General features: G+C 34.0%; 1 protein-coding gene across 2 annotated transcripts in view; it reads right to left on the reverse strand.

Moving 5' to 3' along the window:
- Window positions 1-22,391, reverse strand: part of RORB (RAR related orphan receptor B) — a 173,955-nt gene that overhangs the window by 140,206 nt on the left and 11,358 nt on the right. Inside the window, exon 1 of one of the 2 annotated variants that reach the window (XM_016146198.2) lies at window positions 1,315-4,382. The exons of the other annotated variant lie outside the window; for it this stretch is intronic. The gene's annotated coding sequence lies outside the window, so the exon portion shown is untranslated. Of the gene's footprint in view, window positions 1-1,314; window positions 4,383-22,391 lie in introns of those variants that run through there. 2 annotated transcript variants of the gene reach the window in all.

Below are 22,391 nucleotides of genomic sequence, written 5' to 3' on the forward strand. Positions count from 1 at the left end.
CAACAAAGAACTGCTTACATTTCCGAAATGTATGTAAAAACTTCGAAACAACTTCTAGGTAGCTATTAAAAAAAATGGCCGACCACCATCTGGCTTATGCATGAACTTTCTGGATTGCTGGATAAGAACAATCCAGAAGCAGGAAATGCTTCTTCCTTAGGGACAGTTTGCCTATCCAAGTACTGCCCCCACTTCACCTTTTCCTGCCCCCTTTATCTATAGTCAGTATAAATTCTTTCAAAACAACTTGCATCTTTCATCCTCATTGTACAAAAGTCCCATCAACTCCATGTCTTCCCCATCTAGCCCTGCTGCTGGTGGTTTAGACTGCATAGCCCAGGACTTGGTCCGTTTTCTGGCTAATATGAATCAATAAACTCTTCCTTTAAGGATAACTGTTGACCTCAAAGATTTTGTTAACAAGACTATAGAGATGTTTATTCCCCCCCCCCCCCCGTGGTTAACAACTAAGTAGTTGTTAAATTTAATTTTCATTTTCTATTTTTTTAAGCTTTGCATTAACTGTTCTCAGTTTATTAGTTCCTTATTTACCTTCTTTATTCTTCTGTTCAATCTCTTCCCACTATAAACTACCCTTCTTTCCTTTCTTCCTCAATTTTTCAATAACAAGTCAACCTTCAGAAATCCTTGGGTTTCAATATTTCTTCCCTTTATGAAGAAAATAAATATTATGGTCTCAAAGCCTATGCTTCTAAATTCTCTAACAGCACGAGGAATTTTTCTTAATTATGAAATATTTTATATTTCCAAAAACACTTCCACAATTATTTAATCATTTTCATGGATAGGAAACATGGTACACACCCTTGAAAAAGTGGTCAAATAAAGAAAATTCGGTTAACACTTTGATGAAAGAAGCGTTACAATTTTGAATCCTGCTTGTCTGAAATCCTAGCTCCACTACTCACTAAGTGAATAACCTTGGGAATGTTATTTAACTTTAGTTTCATTTCCTTGTTTAAAAAAACATGGCAGTAATAACAGTATCCACTTCATGGGATTGTTGTGAGAATGGAATGAGATAACAAATGTAAATCTCTTAGCATGGTGCCTGGGATAGAGTAGGCATATAAGAAATGTTATTACTATTCTCACTAGTGCAACAAAACCTTAAACAATGTATAGAACATAGACATAGAAGTAGCATCTAGTAGCTCTTCAATAAATGCTAGTGCAGCACTACCAACGAAGAAAATAATTTCAGTAATATTACAATAGAAGAACAGAGTACATTCAGAAAAAATAATTTTCAGTTTATCCCTAAATAATATTGAAAACCCAATTATAACCCACCGAGTGTCAAAACTACTTTAGGTCCATCCACAGACTGTCTCTTTCATCCTCTCATTTGTTCGCAGTTTACAAACATCGGCCTGGCACACTAAATCCTGGATTGAAACATCTAGGGCTGTTGCCTTTCCCACCGTCAGACGCACGTCTGTGGGAGGAGAGATTAGGAGACACTTGAGACATTGATGCCTGAGGCTTTCATTACTAACCATAATAAACATTTTTTCTTTTTCAGTAAAGCAAATATGAAGAGAGCAGCTGGATGAAGAGAATAGTATTTTCACAGTTACTTCTAGTAATAACTGCACTTTAAAAGTGTTTTCAACATTTGGACTATAAGAACCTCCCACTCAAGTAGGGCAATTTGTTGCTCACCTCTTCCTTTCTGGTCTCTCTGGTCCTCCCCCGACATTTCCCCCACCCCGAATAATGATCTTCTCTCCTTTTATGTCACTGGAGTTTAGGAAAAAGGCAGTGACAGATTTAGAGTGTCTTTTAAAAGCAGATAGATGGTTTAAAAATAAAGTATAGCAAACTATATTTACGGTCATCTGTTGATAGTCTACATAGATCTTAGTCTTGGAAAAGTAGCTCTGAAACTCCATTTGGAAATCATGTGAAATTACATCATCACTCACAACATGGTGTTAACAGCCATCTATCTTCAAGTGCATGAAGTCAACTGGTTACCCTATAAACAGGCTGCTGGAGAGACATACACACAGAGAAATATTTTGGAAGAGTGAAAATATTCTTAGTCAAAGTCTGGCCTCGTTTGCAGCGACAAAATGGATTTGAAGGACAATTTCTAAACTTCTAAGAAATGCACATGATATATTGCAAAGAGCTCTGGCCTAAACGTGAGTGGATTTGAACTCAGGTCTTGGAAATCTCAGACAAAACAGGAACTTCTGTGGAGTCTGTTCTATCTTCTGTAAAACCAGGGAGTCGAACTCTATGACACTGAGTCTTTGAATTCGAAAATTATTCTTGGCAATATATGTATTTTTTATTACATAGACAGAAAAACAGTAATTCCCCACAGCTTCTTATCATTCTAGTCCTTCTAATCCTCTTCCTTGGTTTATTTTTTCTCGTAGAATTTACTACCATTACAAATACTACAGATTTTACTTGTTTTTTTGTTTTTGTTGTTGTTGTTGTTGTTGTTGTTGTCTGTCTCTGCTTCTGGAATGTAGGTTTCATTGGGATAAGGATTTTGGTCTCTTTTGTTCATGCTGTGCTCCTAGATCTTGGAACAGTGACTGGCACATAATAGATGCTCAGTAAATACTTACAGAATGAATGCTTCTCTTAACTGTGCATAATTTAACATCCTGTTTTTTTGTAGTACAGCACTACAATTAAAACTTCTCTTTGCATTCTATCTAAAATAATGCTTGAGAATAAATTTCTAATTTAAAAAATTAATTAACAGTCAGTCTTTTCACACTGAAAGATATATTGCTAGTAATGGATAATGCTCAACTGCTCATGCTTCTGGTTTCTAGGTCCAAATTCTGAATTTTACAGCTAGCTTGAATTAATTAGGAGGTCTTTCCCAAAGTGCTTTTTGTGAATATCTGTAAATATATCAACATAAAATATTATTAACACAGGAATGGAATTTTGATCTTTAATCCCAGCCTTCCATTCTATAAGGCTTATGTTTGTAAACCACCCTGAAAGTCAATAATTCTGAGCTCTGCTTGAGCACGTCAATGATAGAGCCCAACACAATTATTCCTTATTATGAATGGAAATTTGCTTTCCAGTAACTTTGACTCATCAGTCCTGTTCTAACAGAGTGTCACAGAATGTCTCTCCTCTAACATTTAATCTTTATTGCCTTTTTTGGGAGGTGGGGATGAGGGATATTGGTTATTATTATTTGTTGTTGTTTTTGTCTTATTTGTTTTGGGAGTATTAAAGCATAAATTTCTAAAAATGCACATTTGCCTTATTTTTCCTTCTGATCAGTCATGAGTCTCCTACTTTACCCTAAGTGCCACTTCGATATTATTGCAGATGTTTATTCTGAAATTGATTATAATTACTTAATTGAAAAAAAAAATCGTGGCTGGAAGACCAAAAATCATGGTTAACACTTCATTTACACATCTAACAAAATATACCTTCCCCAAATTTCTGGAACAAAGTTTAATTTTGGTAGATGACAGGAATTTTATATTGGATGTTGCACACATGTATCTTTAGTAGTTTGGAAAAGTCATGAAAAACTCTGAATAACAAGTGTTTGAAGAAAATGGACCCATGGAATTTTTGCAGCTTTGGTCTTCAGAGGTGAGAAAGGAGAAGCCATCTGATGGAGGAGGTACTCTGCAAAAGATGCCATAGCTCCATGCTGAGGTGGATCACTGTCGCTGACTGTCCAGTTGACTCTGGATAAGTCTTTAGGCTTTTTATTATTTGTTGTTTGAACTGCAAAATTAAATGCAAGCCTTTGTTTTCCTAAGGAGAAAGTGTGTGAGTTAATTACAATAATGAATATCAAGCTGTAGTGTAGACTCATTTGGGGAATCTTGGTTAAAATAGATGTTCGTTAAACTACTAGGCCCATCGGTTAGAGATTTTGATTAAGTAATCTGCATTTTAAATATATTCCCTGGTAGATCTGACACAAGTCAGGTGCTGATCACAACTTGGGTGATTCCAAATTAGGTCTTCGATAGTCCATTTTGGTTTTCTTAGTGTGAAAATAAAATGCATGAAGAAGCTATAAATTAGGAACAAACTTTACCTTTTATTAAACTTACTGTATCACCTCTTGTATTTTCTAACTAGCTTTTTGCAATTTTTCCCCTTTATTTTTGAAAATTTTGTGATCAACTACTGTATGTTTGCATTTGTTTTCTCACTGTCTCTCAGCCCTGGTTCTGTGTTGAAATTACTTGGGATATGTTTAATGAGAGATTCTGATTTAGTAGTAGGTTTCAGGAAGCAAAGGTGAACATTCATCAGGGTGCTGTTAGAATGGGAATGGAGAGCAAAAACGACAGAATTCTATACTTACTGTAAAACTGAAAACAGGTATTCTTTAATTTATTCATCTTCCCATAGTAACATCTGAAGTTAAATCACGTTTCCCACATACCTGCCAACTTGCTGTGTTGACAGAGTGAAAATCGTAATGTGTGTGTGGGGGGGTGGGGGTGGGGGATGGGGAGGTATCCTTTTGTCCTTTTAAGAGCAAACTAGGAAGAACATCCTGACTAGTCTGATAAAATGTGGATGCAAGATAGAAAACTGAATACTATTTGACCAATTATAAAGATAAATCTCTAGCTTTCTCTAAGGAAGAGTAAAATAAAGTCCCATTACCCTATCACCTGACTTTATTAACTAGACCATACAACTGTTTGGTTTCCTACTGATTTCTACAAAAGGATCTTGGAAACACAATTTCTCCCTGCCTTGATGTTAGAATCCATTTTATATGGCATGCAAGCCTTTAGCTAGTAATGAAAAATCAATATAACTTCCAATTCTTTATAACTTCTACATTTTACTTTCAAAGGATTTAATCAGTCACAGTAGGGATTATGGCACATAAGCACACTCTTCTTTCTCCATTCAGTTGACAAAATGAAATATTTCTTGTTTTCTGAAAATCAGAAATATAACATCCTCATTCTCAATCTAAAGATGATATGGTTTGGGTTAATCTTTTGTGTTTACTTATCAGCATCAGGGACATAGATCACTAAGTAGACTCAGTTTTAAGTAAAATTAAATGTAATTTAATAAGTAATTTTTGAATACTTTGTATATCCTTAGCCAGTGCTACAGCAATTACAAGGTGAAAAATAATTCCCTTTTGTAAATTCTACCTTATTATATGTAATTAGAATCAAATACATATTTTCCAAAATAACCTTTTAAAAGATCATTAGGTTTCCAGATGTGCTCTTCACAGAATATATAATACTGTCTTTTCTTTTTCATTATTTGAGTATAAAATAAAGACAAATATTATAATTTTCTTGGAGTTTAGCTTTTCATATTTGAGCTATGATGGTTGATCTAAGCTTTGATTACCAAGCATGGGAAGAATCAATAGTGGTTGAAAAAAGTATTTACATCATGCAAATAGAGAAGAGACCACAGGAATAGTTTGAACAAACAATAGAATAAATATTTAAACATTATCTTCTCCTATAAATTTCATGCATGTATTTAAATCACCAGCTCATCTTATGGGAAAGAAACGAAAGGCCAGCAAAAAATAAAGTTAATTAGCTTTTCAGCAGAAGTCAAGACCTTTGGATTTCCTTCAAAATCTCTTAAGACTTAGTATCCGTAAGATGATAATTATACAGCAGTAGTATCAATCATTATAGCAAGCTTTTCACCAATTTTGTTATCCATCACATCTAGTAAACCTGAATTCTTTTTCAGACATTGCTCTTGCTTGGGTTGACCTTAACTCTTCCTCCCTCTGAAGATATCCCACCTTTCTTCAAGCCTTTCCAGACCTAAGGCAGATCGCTTCCCCTCTCCTATGACCTCAGAGCCTTTTATGTGAAACATTACACTGGCATATTGCACCACATTGTAATTACTGGTTGGTTGTATCTCTAGTTCTCTGTATATGTTGATATCTTCACTTTATTCCCATTTACCATTTCAAAATCTATCTCAGGCCTTGGAACACAATATTTGCTAAAAACATTTTGGTTGACCCAATGAACAAAGTAATGGCAATAATTTCCATGCTGTGAACTCTGGTGTGGAGTACCATAGAGATGTTCTTACATTTTTCATAGCTCAGGGATTAAAGACAGAGCATAAACCCAAACAACTTCAGCTGAATAATCAATTCATCAAAATTGTCAGGCCACACTTAATATTGATTGTAGAAGGAAGATTCAAAAGGAAGCAAAAGACTACTTATCCTTATTAAAATAATTAAGTTGAAAGAGTGTTTGGTTAAATAGTCTCCTAGAAAGAGTCTAGCTGGAAAGTTCATTTGGAGAACATCACAGGTGATATATTCTCTTAACTTCTGATAGTGAAACATTAACAATTAGGCTAAAGAGTTCTTTGAAAGCTCTGGCTGGAGTTTTGTCGTCGTGAAATGTTCATATATGTAAAACAACACAGATGTCTGACAAACATACTCTTTAAAATCAGAGCCATACCCTATAAATATGGATTTATGCTTTGCATCTGACAAAAGTACAAGGAGCTCTTGAGATCTTTTCTTCCCTGATCCAAAGGCATTTTTGGCAAAGTTTGGTGGAGTCATTTAAAGGAAAGAATGAAAATGAGCAGATTAAAGAAATAAAGAAGGGAATATGAATCAAGCAAACTCTTTCAAAAGAAATGGGAAAAAATTAAGACTATTGAGATAAAGTGAATGGAGAATAGAAAAAGAAAAAGACGACAGAAAGGACTATGACAAAAGAAGAGAGCAAAGGAATCAATCCCCTGGGGGAAAACTATGAAATGATAGAAGAACTAAGAGATGACAGGGAACAAAAAGATCAAATTGTAAGAGAAAATGAAGTGAAAACATAAGGCTATAGCAAATTAAAAGATGATTATAGAAAAGAAAATTTGAAAGAATCAACTAACAGCCCAAGTCAAACCTCAAGAAATACTTACTAAAAGCTTATTGTTTGTCAAACACCTAAATTCAAATGGCACCATCCCTACCCTGTGAATGAGTGTGATGTGTTAGGTTAGTAAGGATTAGATAGAGCTGGAAGCTAGAAAGGAGATACTCTTTTTTTTATGTTTTCATATATATATATATTTTATATTAATAGTGATTTGCCGTAATGCCCTTATTCATCACAAACATTTCCTTCATTCTTTGGTTTATTATTATCTGAGTACAGTGGAAAGTCAATAACTTCAGCTTATAGGTTGTTCCTTGTGAAGAATAACCTACAAAGATTCTGATTTATGCTGTTTCTCTTTTTGATAACTAGTTTAAAGAACTGAGTATCAACACCATCCTCTAGGGAAACAAGTCACAGACAATGCACTACATTACATGATTTATCTTAGCAAAATCAAAGAGAGGCTTTATCCTTATTGAGGTAACCATCTTGTGATCTGTGCCTGGGTTAATAATGTGAACTCAATTTCCTGGCCTTTATTTGACCTATGTACTGATAAGTCATAAAATAATGCAATAAAGTCACAGGATAGAATCATTTTAGTCAGTATTTCATGGAGAGAAGGTGAATTCTACTTTCTATTTTTCTAATGTCAGTTACTTCGAATCTAAAAATTCTTGATCTCAATTGTTATATTAATGATATATCAAGAACATTTTCAGCATGTGCAGTGAAAATCAATAAATTTGGCACAATGCAGCTTTCCAAAGATGATCAATGTCTTAGGAGAGCAGAAAATGTAAAACTGAAATTAAAATGTACTACTAAAATTCAGCAACTAGAAATGTTCAGCGAAGGGAGTTATATGTCCATCCATCCATCCATCCATCCATCCATCCATCCATCCATCCATCCATCCATTCATCTATCCTCTGCTTTGTTGCAAAAAATGTCTTAAGTGATTGCTCGGTAACTTTTTATGAAATGTTATCAGAGGTATTACAACAGAAAACAGAAGTCAGACAGGAACAGAACCAAGATCTGTTGCATAACTGGGAGCAGAAACTGGGAGACATAGGAAGTAATACATAAGGAGCATATTCATGCAACTATGCAACAATGTTGCTTTACCAGTCCTTATAATTTCAAAGTAAACCATCCAAAGGAGGTTCACTGTACTTTCATACTATTACAGATAGAGTCTATTTCCTGGGTGCATTTATTCAACAAATATCCATTGTGATAGGTACCATGTTAGGAAATAAGGAAAAATGGTGAAAAATCTGCCTTGTGACAATCTGAGATTAAGAATAAACTGTAGAAACATGGCTCTCTTGATTTATCCATGTTGTTAATTCAAAAATCAGATGATATGACCATGATGTTTCAGGAGAGTCCTATGCAAAAGTTCTAAAATAGGTTATTGAAAGCCGTGCTGTTTAGTATAGAGATATTGTATATTATTGAATATTTTATTTGCTATAAAGATTATTTTTGAAATTTCTGAAAATGCTCACCTTTGCATGTGTTTGGAATGTTTTCTTTGCTCAGATTTTACAAACTAAATTTAATTTTGCACAGCAGAGTAAATTATGACCTCCTGATTTATCCAACTAAAGGTCGTAGGTTAATCCTTTTGGATTATGTTGAAGGAAAAGGAACACTTTAGTTAATTATAAAATGAGTTGGCATGATTTATCATCCCTAGATCTGTTATGGAAAACTTTTAAGGGATTCAGTATACATGTGGTTATTTTTCTGGATGATATTGTTGTTGTTACAGCTGGATTTCACCATCTGAATCATCTTGGGGTTATGATTAGACTCTTAAGTGAAAACATTATTTGGAATAAATCATCTTTTCTGAATAAAAACAAGAGTTTTGACTCAAGCTCGGTGATCAAAGCAGTGGTAAGTCATGTTTTAGTTAATGGCAGAATTTGGAAGCTGAGAAGTTGTTACGTTAATGTATTTTTCTAGCTGGTAGGGAATGCCAGTTAGCATTCAGTTGCCCAATAAACTAAATATATGGTTAGTTATGTGAAGGTCATTGCCTCCATTTAACACTTTGACCTGGTTAATTAATATGTTAAATCACAGAATTCGTGACTGTATAAATTAATTAACAGATCATATATACTATTTATACATTTATTTCATAGTCATACCTTACAGATGTAGAGTTGTAGGTAGAAAATAGACTAAAAGATGTGAAAGACTCTAAGGTTAGTGATAATGCTTTATTTTAGCTTGTTATCAGACAGGATGCATGATCAACATAACAAACCACAGGCAGGTTCATATTATTCAGAAAAGCAGTCCAGTCCTACACATGGGAGGCATGTTAAATCCATTGGAAGTACTTAAGACCAACTTTTGAAAGTGCAAAAACTATATATAATTGCTCTCTATCAGAAAATAATAATAATATTACTAATTATCTGCTAGCTTTGACATTTATTGCCTTATTTAATTCTTGTACCTATCCAAGGAAGTAGGTCTCTCTCTCCTATTGGACAGGTGAGGAAATTGAGACTCAGAAGGGTAGGAAAATGATCTTAGCTGATTCAGAAAGTAGGGCAGAATGATGCTTAATTTCAAAGGTCCATGTTTTACAATTTTTTTTCCGTTTTCTTTTTAAAAGCAGTCCGCCTTCCATCGCTACACTGCTATATCCATCTACAAAAGTAATTTGGGCTCTTTGCATTAACAATTCATATTTGTGTAGCAAAATTGCTTGTGAATGACAATTTATTAGACTTTGTGGCTGCAATAGATGATGAGAAGGAATACGAATGTCTAAGTTCTGGTCTTATCCTCCCACTGATTGCCTGGTTAAGCTTCTGATTATTTTTTTCCCCTACAGCACTGGAAAAAAAAATGTCTTTCTTCATCTGTGAAATCCTTAAGAGCAGGCTTCCCCCCCCCCCCCCCCCAGGTCTCTATGTGCTGTGCGTTAGCAGTTAGTAAAAAGTGGGCCTTTCGCTGTTGGAGAAGGATAACAAATACTGCGTTATTGTACCTGCTTCTCAGAGGTATTTTAATTGATATGTAGTTAACAAAAGATGTGGTGAAGTTCTTAGAAATTGCTGTGAAATGTGAATAAAAAATGATCAACGGGACCAACAGGCACAGCTTGTCGGGCCATGTTTTAAATTTGCATTTATGTAACTTTCCTATTTCTAGGCATCCTTGTGAGGGCACATTTAAGAAATTTAAAAAGGGGAAATTTATTTTTTCCAAAATGTTTGCTGACCTTCACAGCGTAAAAACGAATGAACCCCAGCTGCAGAGAGGACAGACTGTCGGGAACTGTAAAGATGATTCGGGCCGTGCATTGTCCCTCGTGAGGAGCTCAGACCTTCTTCCACTAACTGAAAAGTCTAAGTCAGCATTTACTTAGAAATTTCTTTTAAAAGAGTTACAGAGGCAGTCCAAAAGTATCAATATTCCCCGTACAAACTCATATCTTCGTTCCGTTCTCTTGCTCTCGTGCAGGTCTCTCTCTTTTTGAATTTCCTATAAAAGCTAAATTAGGTCTCAAGGGTTCCGCACCAATAAGCAAGGATCTCCTCTAGTCCGTTGTGATGGAAGTAAATGTACTCAGGAGGGAGATGTACTTGAGGAAAGGGCTAAAGTATCTCCCTTCATTGAATTCCCCTATCACCCACACAAGCTACCCACCCTGACTTCTCTAAATACGGGCCCGCGTGGTCCTGCGCGCGAGCGCACAAACTACGACCAGCCTTCAGCGAAACTGTGCCGGAGGTGCGCTATTTATCTTAAATCAGCACAGCCTTTCAGTGCTCTCCTTATCTTAGCTCTGTCTAGAGGAGGTGGGAGGATCTTTCAAGTTTTCAGGCCCTTGAGGTCTCTGCTTATGTCTCTGGGAAACTGTGTTCTTGGAAAAGGATTCAGTAAAGTAATTGACTGGAGTATAAATGATAGCCTAAATTTCTCAGTGATTTGCCTGATAGAATTCAAGAACAATCAGACGCTTCTTTTTAATATTTGTGAACCTTACTATAGTCCTAATAAACATTGTATTTTTGGTGTATTGTAAGATTACAGGACTATGTAGAAATCCACTACAATTCTAGTAAGTTGGAGACCAGGCATGTTGTAGGGAACAGACCTATTGGATTTTAGAATCACAAAGGACAACTCAGTCCAGGATTTTGGAATCGCATGTGTTTCCACTGTACGTACCTTATACCTGTTTGTTTTTGGACTAGTTACCTAATCTATAATATAAGTCTCTGTTTCTTCAATGACTAAAACAACTGAGAAACGACCCCGGTAACAATGTGAGAAAGTAGTATCCTCAAAGGCATGAACTCACGGGCTCTGAAAGTTGGAGGGACCCTGGAGACAATCTTATTTAGAGATGAGGAGGTGGGCCACAGAGGTGACTTGCCAAGGGTACATAGTCATAGTCAGACAAAGTCAGTGAAATGCCTCTTGACCTAAAATCTAGAACTCTTTCCACTAAATCCCCAGAAGACGGTCTATCTTTTGTGAGACAGCAAATTATCATAGTGCTGGATACTGCTTGCACTTGGGTGTGAGCCACCCATTCTCAAATTAAGACAGATTGCTTCAGAGTCAGGTGCAGTGTATGGTGGCAATTTTTAAAAAATGCACATTTATAACAGAAAGACATGCTTTCGAGTGATTTTGAATTATCAGCCTCTCGTTCTCGATGTATCATTAATGGGACCGAAGAGAGATGCTTCAATATTGTGCATGGCTTTTTGAGGGAGGTGAACCAGATCACTTCGCCAAACCATTCACCTGGCTTTGCACTGGCTAGAGTCAAGGACGTGTCTGAAGGTGTGCATGCCAGGAAGGGCCTCTAAGACAGACAAGATAGGTCAAGAGGATGAAATCAGCTTGCAGCATCCTCTGGCCATAAGTAATGGGTAACGGGGACAGCACAGCTGTTAAAAACCTAGATTCAAATCCCGGCTCCTCCAAGTGCTAGCTGGGTGATCTTGAACAAGTTACTTAACCTCTCTATGCTTCGTTTTTCTCATCTGTGAAATGAGGATAAAAATTACTACAAATTTTAAGGATTTATTCTGATTATTAATGGGGGTAATTAATATAAAGTGTTCAAAACAGTGCTTAGCATATATTAAGTGATCAATAAGAATTAACTATGATGATAATAAGAAGAAATATAGATTAATGCTAGGGGAACACAAATATTAAAACACATTTATGTGACACATTTATAACATACTTCACATGAGCAGTTATCATGTAGTGGCATTTCAAAATAAATTTCTTTACTTTTTCTAGAAATCAAACCTGAAAAAGGTGAAATAATGGTTTTGGAAAATGCCTATTTTTTATAAGAATACTAAAATAGCTCTTCTTTTTAAATTAAAAATGTCAATAATGTGATGTGTGTGTGTTTTAATTTTCTTTATGGAAAAATAGATGAGAGAGATACATAATTGCAATAAACTGGCCCCATGTGATTTTAAAAAGTTGGTGAAAAAAATGTTTTCTGGATTCAAATATAAGTTTATCAAATGCCTTTAAAACATTACAGCTTTTATCTATATAAAACTTTGCATTCAGAAATAGGTTCTGCCTGAGAAAGCAGGTTTTGGACTGCTAACAAGGTGCTAATATCTGCACCATAACACAATTTTTCTGCCAACTGACTTGGTTTGTATTTAATTAGACCGTAAGATGCTGGGCTGAGTATAGTACAAGTTATATAAGTTTCACAATTTAGATCTCCTGATGTCAGTACCTTTTATCGTGGCAGAAAATGCCATTGAAATTATGACCCCTCCAACAGAAATTCTAAAAATAAAATGATAAAAGCAAGCATTTATTTGTTTTAAGATGAAATAATGGAGAATTTAAGGGTTTTTTTTTCTTTTAAAGTTCATACATACATTTTGCAGGTGTGTATTTAAAAGGAAATTCAGGTAAAATTATTGAAGTTTTTTTAATGGAAATTATAATTTTTAGTAGGAAGAAAAGGAAAGATTCAACTATTTTAGATACCTGAAGGGATCTTTGAAGTTGCATGTAAAGTATAATAAAATAAAACATTAGATAGTTCCCATTTAAAAAGTGGTGAGCACCTTCATGAAACACTCTCCCGAAGAACAGATCAACCCTCCATAACACGAAAAAAATGCTCTGGATATAATAATATTCGGTGAGATGGTATATAGGGAAACATTGCATTTTATATCTGATAAATGTGTTTGTTTTTTCAACCAAATTGTGCTAAACAAATGTAAATAAATATAAGAAAAAACCCACCAAACTATCATAACAATCATGAGTTTCTTCCCTATAACTGGATGCAATGCTCTACTTAATTAATGTTTTGAAATTAAGTTGACAAGTATAGTGAGACCTGCGAGGTGAGACTGAGGACACTTACTATGAGACAGGTTTAAGGGGGCAACGGAGATATCAGCTAAACTTGGTAACACTGGCAAATGCCAGACCAAGGCCTCCTCTCTGCTTTTGGTTTGACTCCTCTTTTTATCCAATGACCTCTAAATTGTTAAGGAGAAAATTTTAAATAAGAATAGTCATATATTTTGGGTTTTCAAAAGTTTAAACGCTAAATCCTCAACATTCTAAATTTATCTTAGCTCGACGTTTCAGCGTCTCTTAATTCTTTCCTATATCTAAGCAAATCTCTCCCAATGAAAACTAATTCTCTGGGAAGCCTGTTGTACTTATAGAATTATACATATATTTTAGAGATTGGTTGGAGACTATTTGAGCCTTAGCTTTCTCATTTGAAATATAGAGACAACACTTCACATTTTTTTGTGTGTGTGTGTGACAAAAATTCAAGAATGATTATAAAGCACTTTATGAGGCTTAAATATCAGGGGACTATGTAAGTCCTTTCTAATGTTATCCTATGTAATTTAACTCTTACAATGACCCTATGATGCAGGTATCTAGCTTAATTTTTCAAAAAATTTGAGGCTCAGAGAAGTCGAGTAACTTGCCCAAGGCCACACAGTAAGTAGTAGAAGCTGGATTAGAACTGACAGTCCTGCTTTAATGCCTGGAATTGTAAATAGCCCCCTTTGAGGTCAAGCATTTAATGCAATATATGACACATAGGAAGCACAGAATAAGTATTAGTTTCTCCTCTTACTCTTTATTTCATTTGGGATGGTATACACATACGAATTACAAGTCTATCCCTATGCTTCCATTCACTCCATCCTTCTACTTGAAAAGCTTCTTGTGATTCTTTGCTAATAAAATTCTGCACAATTTTAAGGTTTAGTTCAAGTGATTTTCCACAAAATTTGTCCTATTGCTGTAACATCAACCTGCTCACTTCTTAACTCATCTGTTACAAGGGTCCTCTGGCAATGCAATATTGTGTTGTATTCTTAGTTAACAATTCACATCTGTCCTTTTGAAACTTCAGGAGTTGACTTAGGAAAAGTGATGGCATCTTGCAATGGTTATGAACACAGACTCAGTAGGTGGCTGCTTGGATCTGAATCCCAGTTTTGCCATTTACCAGATGTGTGACTTTCACCAAGTTACTTAACCTTTCCATATCTCGGTTTCTTCACATATTAAAGGAACCTAATAATAAACACTATTTTACACAAGTTTGCTGTGAGGATTAACTGAGTTAACATTTATTAGGAATTAGAGCTGAACATGACATATAATAGGTGCTATATAGTATTTACTTTTTAAATGAATAAATTTTCTTCATTGGATCTCTTCCAACAACTACATAATGTTTAGAACACCAGACACACCAAATATTTGTTGACCAGTTAGTTAATTGTCCATTTTTTTAAGTTACCTTTCTTTGTCCGTAATTAATTTGAAGTTTCACTGACTGATTACATATGAGTAAGGTAGAGTTTAGAGATCGGGATTCAAAGATGTCTTACTTCAAGTTCAAATTATAGAGAAGATAAATATATAAAAAGTTATACTTAAATATTAACTGGTGATTCAATATGAGAATGTGTATAAATAATGTACTACAGACTCATTCTATTAATTGTGGCCAAGCTGCCTGGTACTTCTAGAAATAGATCTCCTTGGCTAATAGCCATGCTTTATGAGGTTTATAATTCTTTTTTATTCTCCTTTACAGTGCATTATATTTCAGCATATTTTTAATATACTATTATCCTCTATGGCTGGAATACTTTCATTCATCTATTCAACATTTATTGAATATCAGATGTTGTCCTAGGTGATGCGAATACTAAGTTCAGTAAGAAATGGATCCTGTTCTTAGGGACTTGACCGTCCAGTATTGAGGTTACCAAACAACTGCCCACCAAAATTTAGCCTGCCGCCTGTTTTTGTAAGTAAAGTTTTATTAGAATACAGCCATGATTTTACATACTGACTATGGCTGCTTTTGTGTTCCAGTGCCAAAGTTGAGTGGTGGCAACAGACCACATGGACCATAAAGTCTAAAATATTACTATCTAGGACTTTAAAGAAAAAGTTTGTAGGCCCCTGGCCTAGCGGAATGTCCTGAAGTCCCTCTTTTTTGAGAAAGATATTGTTTCCATCTCATAGCTGCTGATTTGAGGTTGGTGGTCATCTAGAACTTCTACAGAGAACTGGCACTTTAGAAACGTGGGTAAAATGAATGGTTGGCTAGTGTCCAAAGCCTCTCAGATATGATCGTGTCTGGTCACCTAAGAAAAGTTGAAAGATAACAAGTTACCACTCTTCGTTCTTCTTAGAGTTTGAAATGGTTGTTGCCTAGGTATTCACTCTCATGCAATTCCTAAGTGATTATAATACCAGGTTAATATGGACCTAAAAAACATGAACAGTACCATGAACTAGAAATCATAGGTCCTAGAGCATTCCCATTCAATCTAGAACCACTGTAAAAAAGCTGATTATATAGTACATACTATATCACTGTAAAGGATGTGATTTCTGAGACATTTTAGATTTTAGATTTTAAAATAAAACTGATGAATTGTTCTTTCATTATATTAATAAAATCTAAATCTCAAAATGTTTTGATACCATATTATACAGTTTTTAAAAATATCATAAATAAGCTCTTCTGTAACATGAATTTTATAATATATATTTTCTCCTTAACTTTGTACTTCCATTTTTCTCCCCTACAGAATTTTATTTTAATGTCAAAATTTTCATATTTAAAAGTCTTTTATTAATCACCTGGTTTCACTTCTCTTCAACAAAAATATGTATTTATATTTAACTGTAACATTTTTTTCTCTCTGTGAATATGAGTTCTGAGTAGTAACATTTCTTCTGGACTGATTTGTTATTATCACTAAATCACAATTAATAAGAATTACACAAATATATTACAAATTTTATATTTACTAAACACAAAAAATAAATATTTAAAGGAAATTCATCTCATAATAAGCCAGATGGGGCTTTTTTTCCCCTTCCAAACAATTCTGGTACCTATGCTTGTCTATTTACTAATAGACTATAATGAAATTTAGCATCACTTCTGTTCCTATTTTTGTTTGTGGAAACGTAAGTGTTGGAAAATGTATTCACATAAATATATAGATGGAAGTGAAACTAATTTTGCCATAGCAATTTAACTCACTTCTTTAAACTCCTTCTGAAATATATGCCTTAAATCACACAGCATTCTAACATGGAAACTATTTTTAATGGGTTATAACTGACAATTTGATTAGACCTTTCTTCAATTTTGTTGACAGTAAAGAAATGGAAACTACCTGACTTGCAAAAGAATGTTTTACCCATTCATTAGAATCATTCACTTTCTCAGCATCAAGATCAATATTTCAAATTATTCTGTTGTTTTAGTGCAATGGAAGTTTTTTCATCTTGAGGACCATGTACATAATGAAAACATTTAAAATGCGTGAGAGTGACGTGGAAGTGGGGTTATTGTGAAAGAAGAGGTAGAAGAGGGGAACCGGGTTTCTCAGAGATACATAGGAAAACTGAAGATCTGTAATGTGATTCCATTTAGAAAGACCTTATATACTTCTAGGGCTATATTTCTTACCGTTAGCACTATGGGCATTTGAGGGCAGAATGAGTCTGTTTTAGAGGACTGTACTGTACCTTGTAGAAGGTTTAGTGGCATTCCTGACTTTTACCTACTGGATGCCTGTGGTATCTTCTCAATTGTGACAATGCAGAATGGCTCTTGACATTGCCAAATATGTCAAAGTGACCTGTTTTAAACTACTGCCTAGGGGGTATGAGTACCCATGAATAAAGACCGCCTTAACAATGAATGTCATACTTAAATCCTGCCCTACTAAATACCAATGAGTTTCCAATAGCCTTAAAAAAAAACCCTGAAATTCTTCATCTACTTTAGAGCATAGAATATTTAAAAATTTCCCACAAATCCATCAACAGGAATCAATTATCCTCCAGCTTCTTATGTTTTGAGACCTGAGTGTGTCCTTTGGCATTCTTTAACATCTCTAGAATTGCAAAGCCCCACAGTGCAGTCGGGGATAGATATGGGCTAATTTGACAAAGGTAAAATGAAGGTAAGGTGATTAATTGTTCTATATAAGTATCCTATCTTTATTTTTCCTTTAACATTTGAAGTAATTTTTCAAATAAATATGAGCTTTCAGAGACAAAAAGAACAATATTAACCTACTGTTAATAAAAAATTATTAAGGCAGAACGCTTGTTTTCCCAATGATGGAGAAAGTTTTTAAACTGCATATTATTATTGCTATTTCCAGTATTTATTGTGAATTACAGCATATGGCTTTTAAGAAGATGAAACTCTAAGCTCTTTAGAGAATGAGACTGAATCCTATATACCCTATATCTTCAAAACATAGGGTAATGCATAGTAAATAATAGGTCTCTGATTAAACGTTTGGTAATGCATGAGTAAATAGTTGTGCAAATATTAAATAAGTTAATTTTCTCAATGAGCCATTACACTTTCAACCTTAACCCTATTATAATACTAGATGACCTCAGGAAAATGGATGAGCTAAAAAACAATGAGTCATAGGTAAAGGACAGACTTATCACAATGCCAGAGTGAGCATTCACTTTGACACAGTACTGATCTACAGAGACTGTGTGGGAAAGTTAGAAAGTACAGAAATGGTAATAAATAAGAAAATAATTACCTGATATCTTAATATCCTGAGGTGATTTTTAACATTTTTATATGTTTTTAAAAAAAAATTATATAATTTAGATCATACAGTATATAAAATTTGCATTCCAATTTTTTTTATTAGTCTTAGGTTTAGTGATGATGATGATTTTCTTGCTCAGTGATTTATCCCTAGAACCAAAAACACTGTCAGGTTCATATAAACACTTAATACTAGTAATGTGCATTGAATACATACTGGTAAAACAGTGAGTACATACTGACTGAAAGTGTGCCATAAAGAGCATTACCAGAAATTGCTCTTATATTGTTGAAAATATCATAATGTCTTTAGGCATAAGACTTTAGGTATAAAGTCTTTTGTTACTTTATTTCCTTTGGAAAGATTCTCAGAAGGTGAATTACTGGGCCGAGAGCATGGTCATTTTTAAGAGTGTAGGGTCAATAATTGTACTGATATAAATGTCTGCTATAGAGTATTACGGTGTCCAATTCATCACACTATGCTGTAATTTGACAAGTGAAGATAACACTTATTGTTTTAATTCTTTAATAAGTGATATTGAGCTCTTCCTTTCCAATTGTTTATTAACTATTCATATTTCTTTTTTATAAAACAATTGTTTACGTTTTTGTTTGGGGAATATTTTTTAAGGTGTTAAAACTGCACCTTGGGGTTTTCTTTGACTTAGCAGCCCAGGGCACATTCTTATTGTTACCCGTCCTGCATATCTCACAAGACTGCTGCATGGATCACCTAGATAACGTCTACAGAGATTTGTTGAGAATTATAAAGCACTAAACATAGGCAATATAGTATTATTAATTTTACATTTGTAAAGAGATGAAACTGCATTTATCAGCTCCTCCCAGGTTTACATAGTTTCTTTTTTAAATGTTTTCAGAATTTTCCTTAGGATCAGCCACAGTACAAAGACTGACAGAATTAATGAGTATGAAGTAATATATGGCTATTTATAAAAGAGTAAGCAAAGAAGGTACTTTACATGAGATAAAACAGAATCACCTGAGATAAGCCTACAATTTTTCCAGTGTAGTATTATTAAATATACTAAATAACTAAATATAAGATGAAGACAATGTAGATTCTGATGCAGTCCATTTTCTTTCTAACAGTATCTGTGGTCAAATTCATTTGAGTTGTGGGGGTCAGGATCTTATTATATAATGATATAATAAGATCAATTTGAGTCCTGGAGAATGAATGATGGGGTAGGGTTTTGAGCTATATTTGTATAGGACGGAGTACATTAAAGAGGCCAAAAAAATCAGTAACAGTAGACTAATAAAAGTGCTTTTAAAGAAATGTGAATGGACTTAATTTGAAAGCATAAAAATTAACCATATAAATGATAGCTTTGCATAGGAATACTACAAAACACATTAAATTGCAATATTGTTAAGGAGGAGCAGAACGCTGCAGTTATTTAGAATTAATGTCAAATCTAATCGGCTTTTTCTTTATATTACTAGGCACAATTAGACGTGGCACCTTTTTAATGTTGTCAAGGTTCTTTCCTTAAGAAAATATTTTATGCTGTACAAAACAGGATCGGATAGGATGATAATAGGCCTTTGATAAAATAACATGCTGATGAGACTTTCAATTCCAGTCAATCAGACAAAATTAATTAAACCCAGGTAGGTAAATGATGGTATCCTATGCTATTTAATTCATTCCTTTGCTTGAAATTCTTATAGCCAAAGATAGATAACCCTCCTCTTGACAAACATAAAATCCAAAGGAAAGAACGGACAAGCTGATGGACAAATGAGTGGATTAACATTATAAATTATGAGGCAAGTGCATGCTAGTTGTTGAATGAAGAGGGACGCCATATTTAGACATCAACAATCTTTATAGCTACTGCCCATAAAATTGTTCCCTTCCTTAAAATAGATGCAGCTGGGTTAGAATCTTAGTGGAGGAAACATCCATAATATGCGGTTTTACTAAAAAACTTGAAATCTCCGTAAGAGAAGGCATATTTGAGTTTATAAAATTAAATTTTAGATACTTTGAGGGAATAATTATGGTAACAAAAATTTTTACTATGTATACTTTGACTGTGTTATTATTTTTACTGGAAAGTTTCTATTCGGAATCTGTAGATTTTCCATAATACTTACTTCAATTTTTTCTGAAATTGGTAAATGTCATTATCATTATTTTAGGAGTGAGAACTATGGAAAACTATGGTTTGCTCAAGAGAATCATGTGATTGAATAAAAATGGTTTTGTTATAATATTATCTATTCTTTATATGATCAAAACACTCATGAGACTTTTTGGTAAAAAGTTTTATCTTGAGGGGCAATGGTCAAATGGTGGTGGAGGCTGCATCTAGACTTAGTAAGTATTAATGGTATGATTGATTAGTGATGTCTGCCATGGGTGCAGGGGTGGCAAAAAATAGTACAGCCTAAGAGAGAAAGAAAAGAGTAATGAAAATGGACCTGGACTCAGAGTTGGAAGCTCTTGATTGGAGTCAAATTCTGGTCTCAACCTCTTTAACAAATAATTCTGGACAAGTCATCTGTTTTTCTCATTTAGAAATTCAAAGTAAACAAAAAGTATCTAAGAAATTCTTCAGGAGTTTCATAAGAAAATCCAGCTTAAAACTGTTATCTTAAAAGGACTTCACCTCTTAAACAGTGTAAGTACTCAGGTATGAAGCATTAGCTCAGTTGCAGCTACTTGGGTAGTGGTATTTGCCTAAATGTGAATATACTTCCGAGATCAGACAGGATAGGGCTTGTTCAGAGTGGCATGGCTGTAGAAAGAATCAACTTATTTCATTATCAAAGAATATTTTCTATAACCAATAAAACAAATTTTAATTTACTGTGACATGTGTGGTAGACTGACTGACCTTTAATAATATTAGTAAACAAAACAAAATAAAAAAATAATTAGAAGGTATTAATGCCACCTTATTGGCATTCTTATTAATATTTTTGAGCTGCCCTTGGAAAGATATTCCACAAGCCCTGTTCCTTTGGTTCTTAATTTTTTAAAATCACAAGAATGAAAATTTATGTCCAAGGGTGCAAGTACTTAGAATTAAGCCATTTAAAAAGTACTCAGCATTAAAAAAAGAAAAAAAGCAACAAAAAACCCCACCAAGAATAGTGACCTGTTTGTTTTATATTTAATTTTAGAGCAAACTGATGAATAGGTTAGGATCCTAAAAATTTTTAAATAAATTTATCGGAAATATTTTGTTTTTGTAAAAAACAAACAAACAAACAAATTATTGCCAAGAAACATAGCACCTTAATGATACAATGTTTTTTTCTGAACAAATGTTACTCGATTCTACCAGACTCTGGCATTTGTTCATATTCAAAAACAGTAGAAATTAGGAACAAGGTTTCTTTTTTTTTTAAACAAAAAAGTGTTTAATTCCTTCACTATGTGCCAGGCACAACTTATGTACAAATTAGTAGGAATTGTTTTGTATAATAATTTTAATATTTGACTGACAATGATAGTGATACCAATTATTCATTAGAAACTTAACACATTTAAGTTCTTTAACTTTCTACATTATTAGATTCTGGAATCTAGAAGCCAGCAGGTACTGGATAGTAAAATTTGACTTGAGTGTTCATTCTGTCTCAAGCTATATAACGAAACTTCTACTTGGGAAACTTAGAACACGCTAATCCAGTGTTATGGAACCAACATGAAGCATTGTTGAGAACCATGCCCTGGACAGGTGAAATTAAACATAATTTAAATGCAGTTTGACAAATAAGTAGTTTTAATTATTTTTACGATACAAATAAAATACTACTATTGTCTGAATTATGTATTCTCAGAATTAATTGTAGGCGACAACACATTTTGATCCTATTTAATGACTGCCTTTAAAAAGTCTTTTTAATGAATGATCAAAATAGTGGTTTAATGTTTATTAAGTAGAAGACAAATTTCCATAAAAGCTAGAGTGAATATCTAGACTCGTATTACATATAGCACTGCAAGTAAAACCACTGTTCTACAAAGGTTCGGTCTACATTTACACCCAGAATAGCACATATAACACAAAGTGGGTGTGTGTGCCTATTGTCATATAATATATGAGCACCAGAGAAATTGCAATAAGAGGTAAGGAAGGGGGTATCTTGAAAGAGGTAATAAGGGGGCTTATTAAATAACTGTTCAATCAAGGTTTCTAAAAGTTAGAGGGCCCTTTGTGTGCCCTCTCTTCCAACCTTTCGCCTTTTTAGAAAAGCCCCAAGAAATGGCATCATTCAGTCATTTCTTAAATTCTCCCAGTGCCAATAAACAAACAGATCAACTATAATAGCCATTTCATTATCAGGATGTGTTACAGTAG

Source organism: Rousettus aegyptiacus, unplaced genomic scaffold (genome assembly GCF_014176215.1).
Source record: "Rousettus aegyptiacus isolate mRouAeg1 unplaced genomic scaffold, mRouAeg1.p scaffold_m13_p_3, whole genome shotgun sequence".
Taxonomy (NCBI): Eukaryota; Metazoa; Chordata; class Mammalia; order Chiroptera; family Pteropodidae; genus Rousettus; species Rousettus aegyptiacus.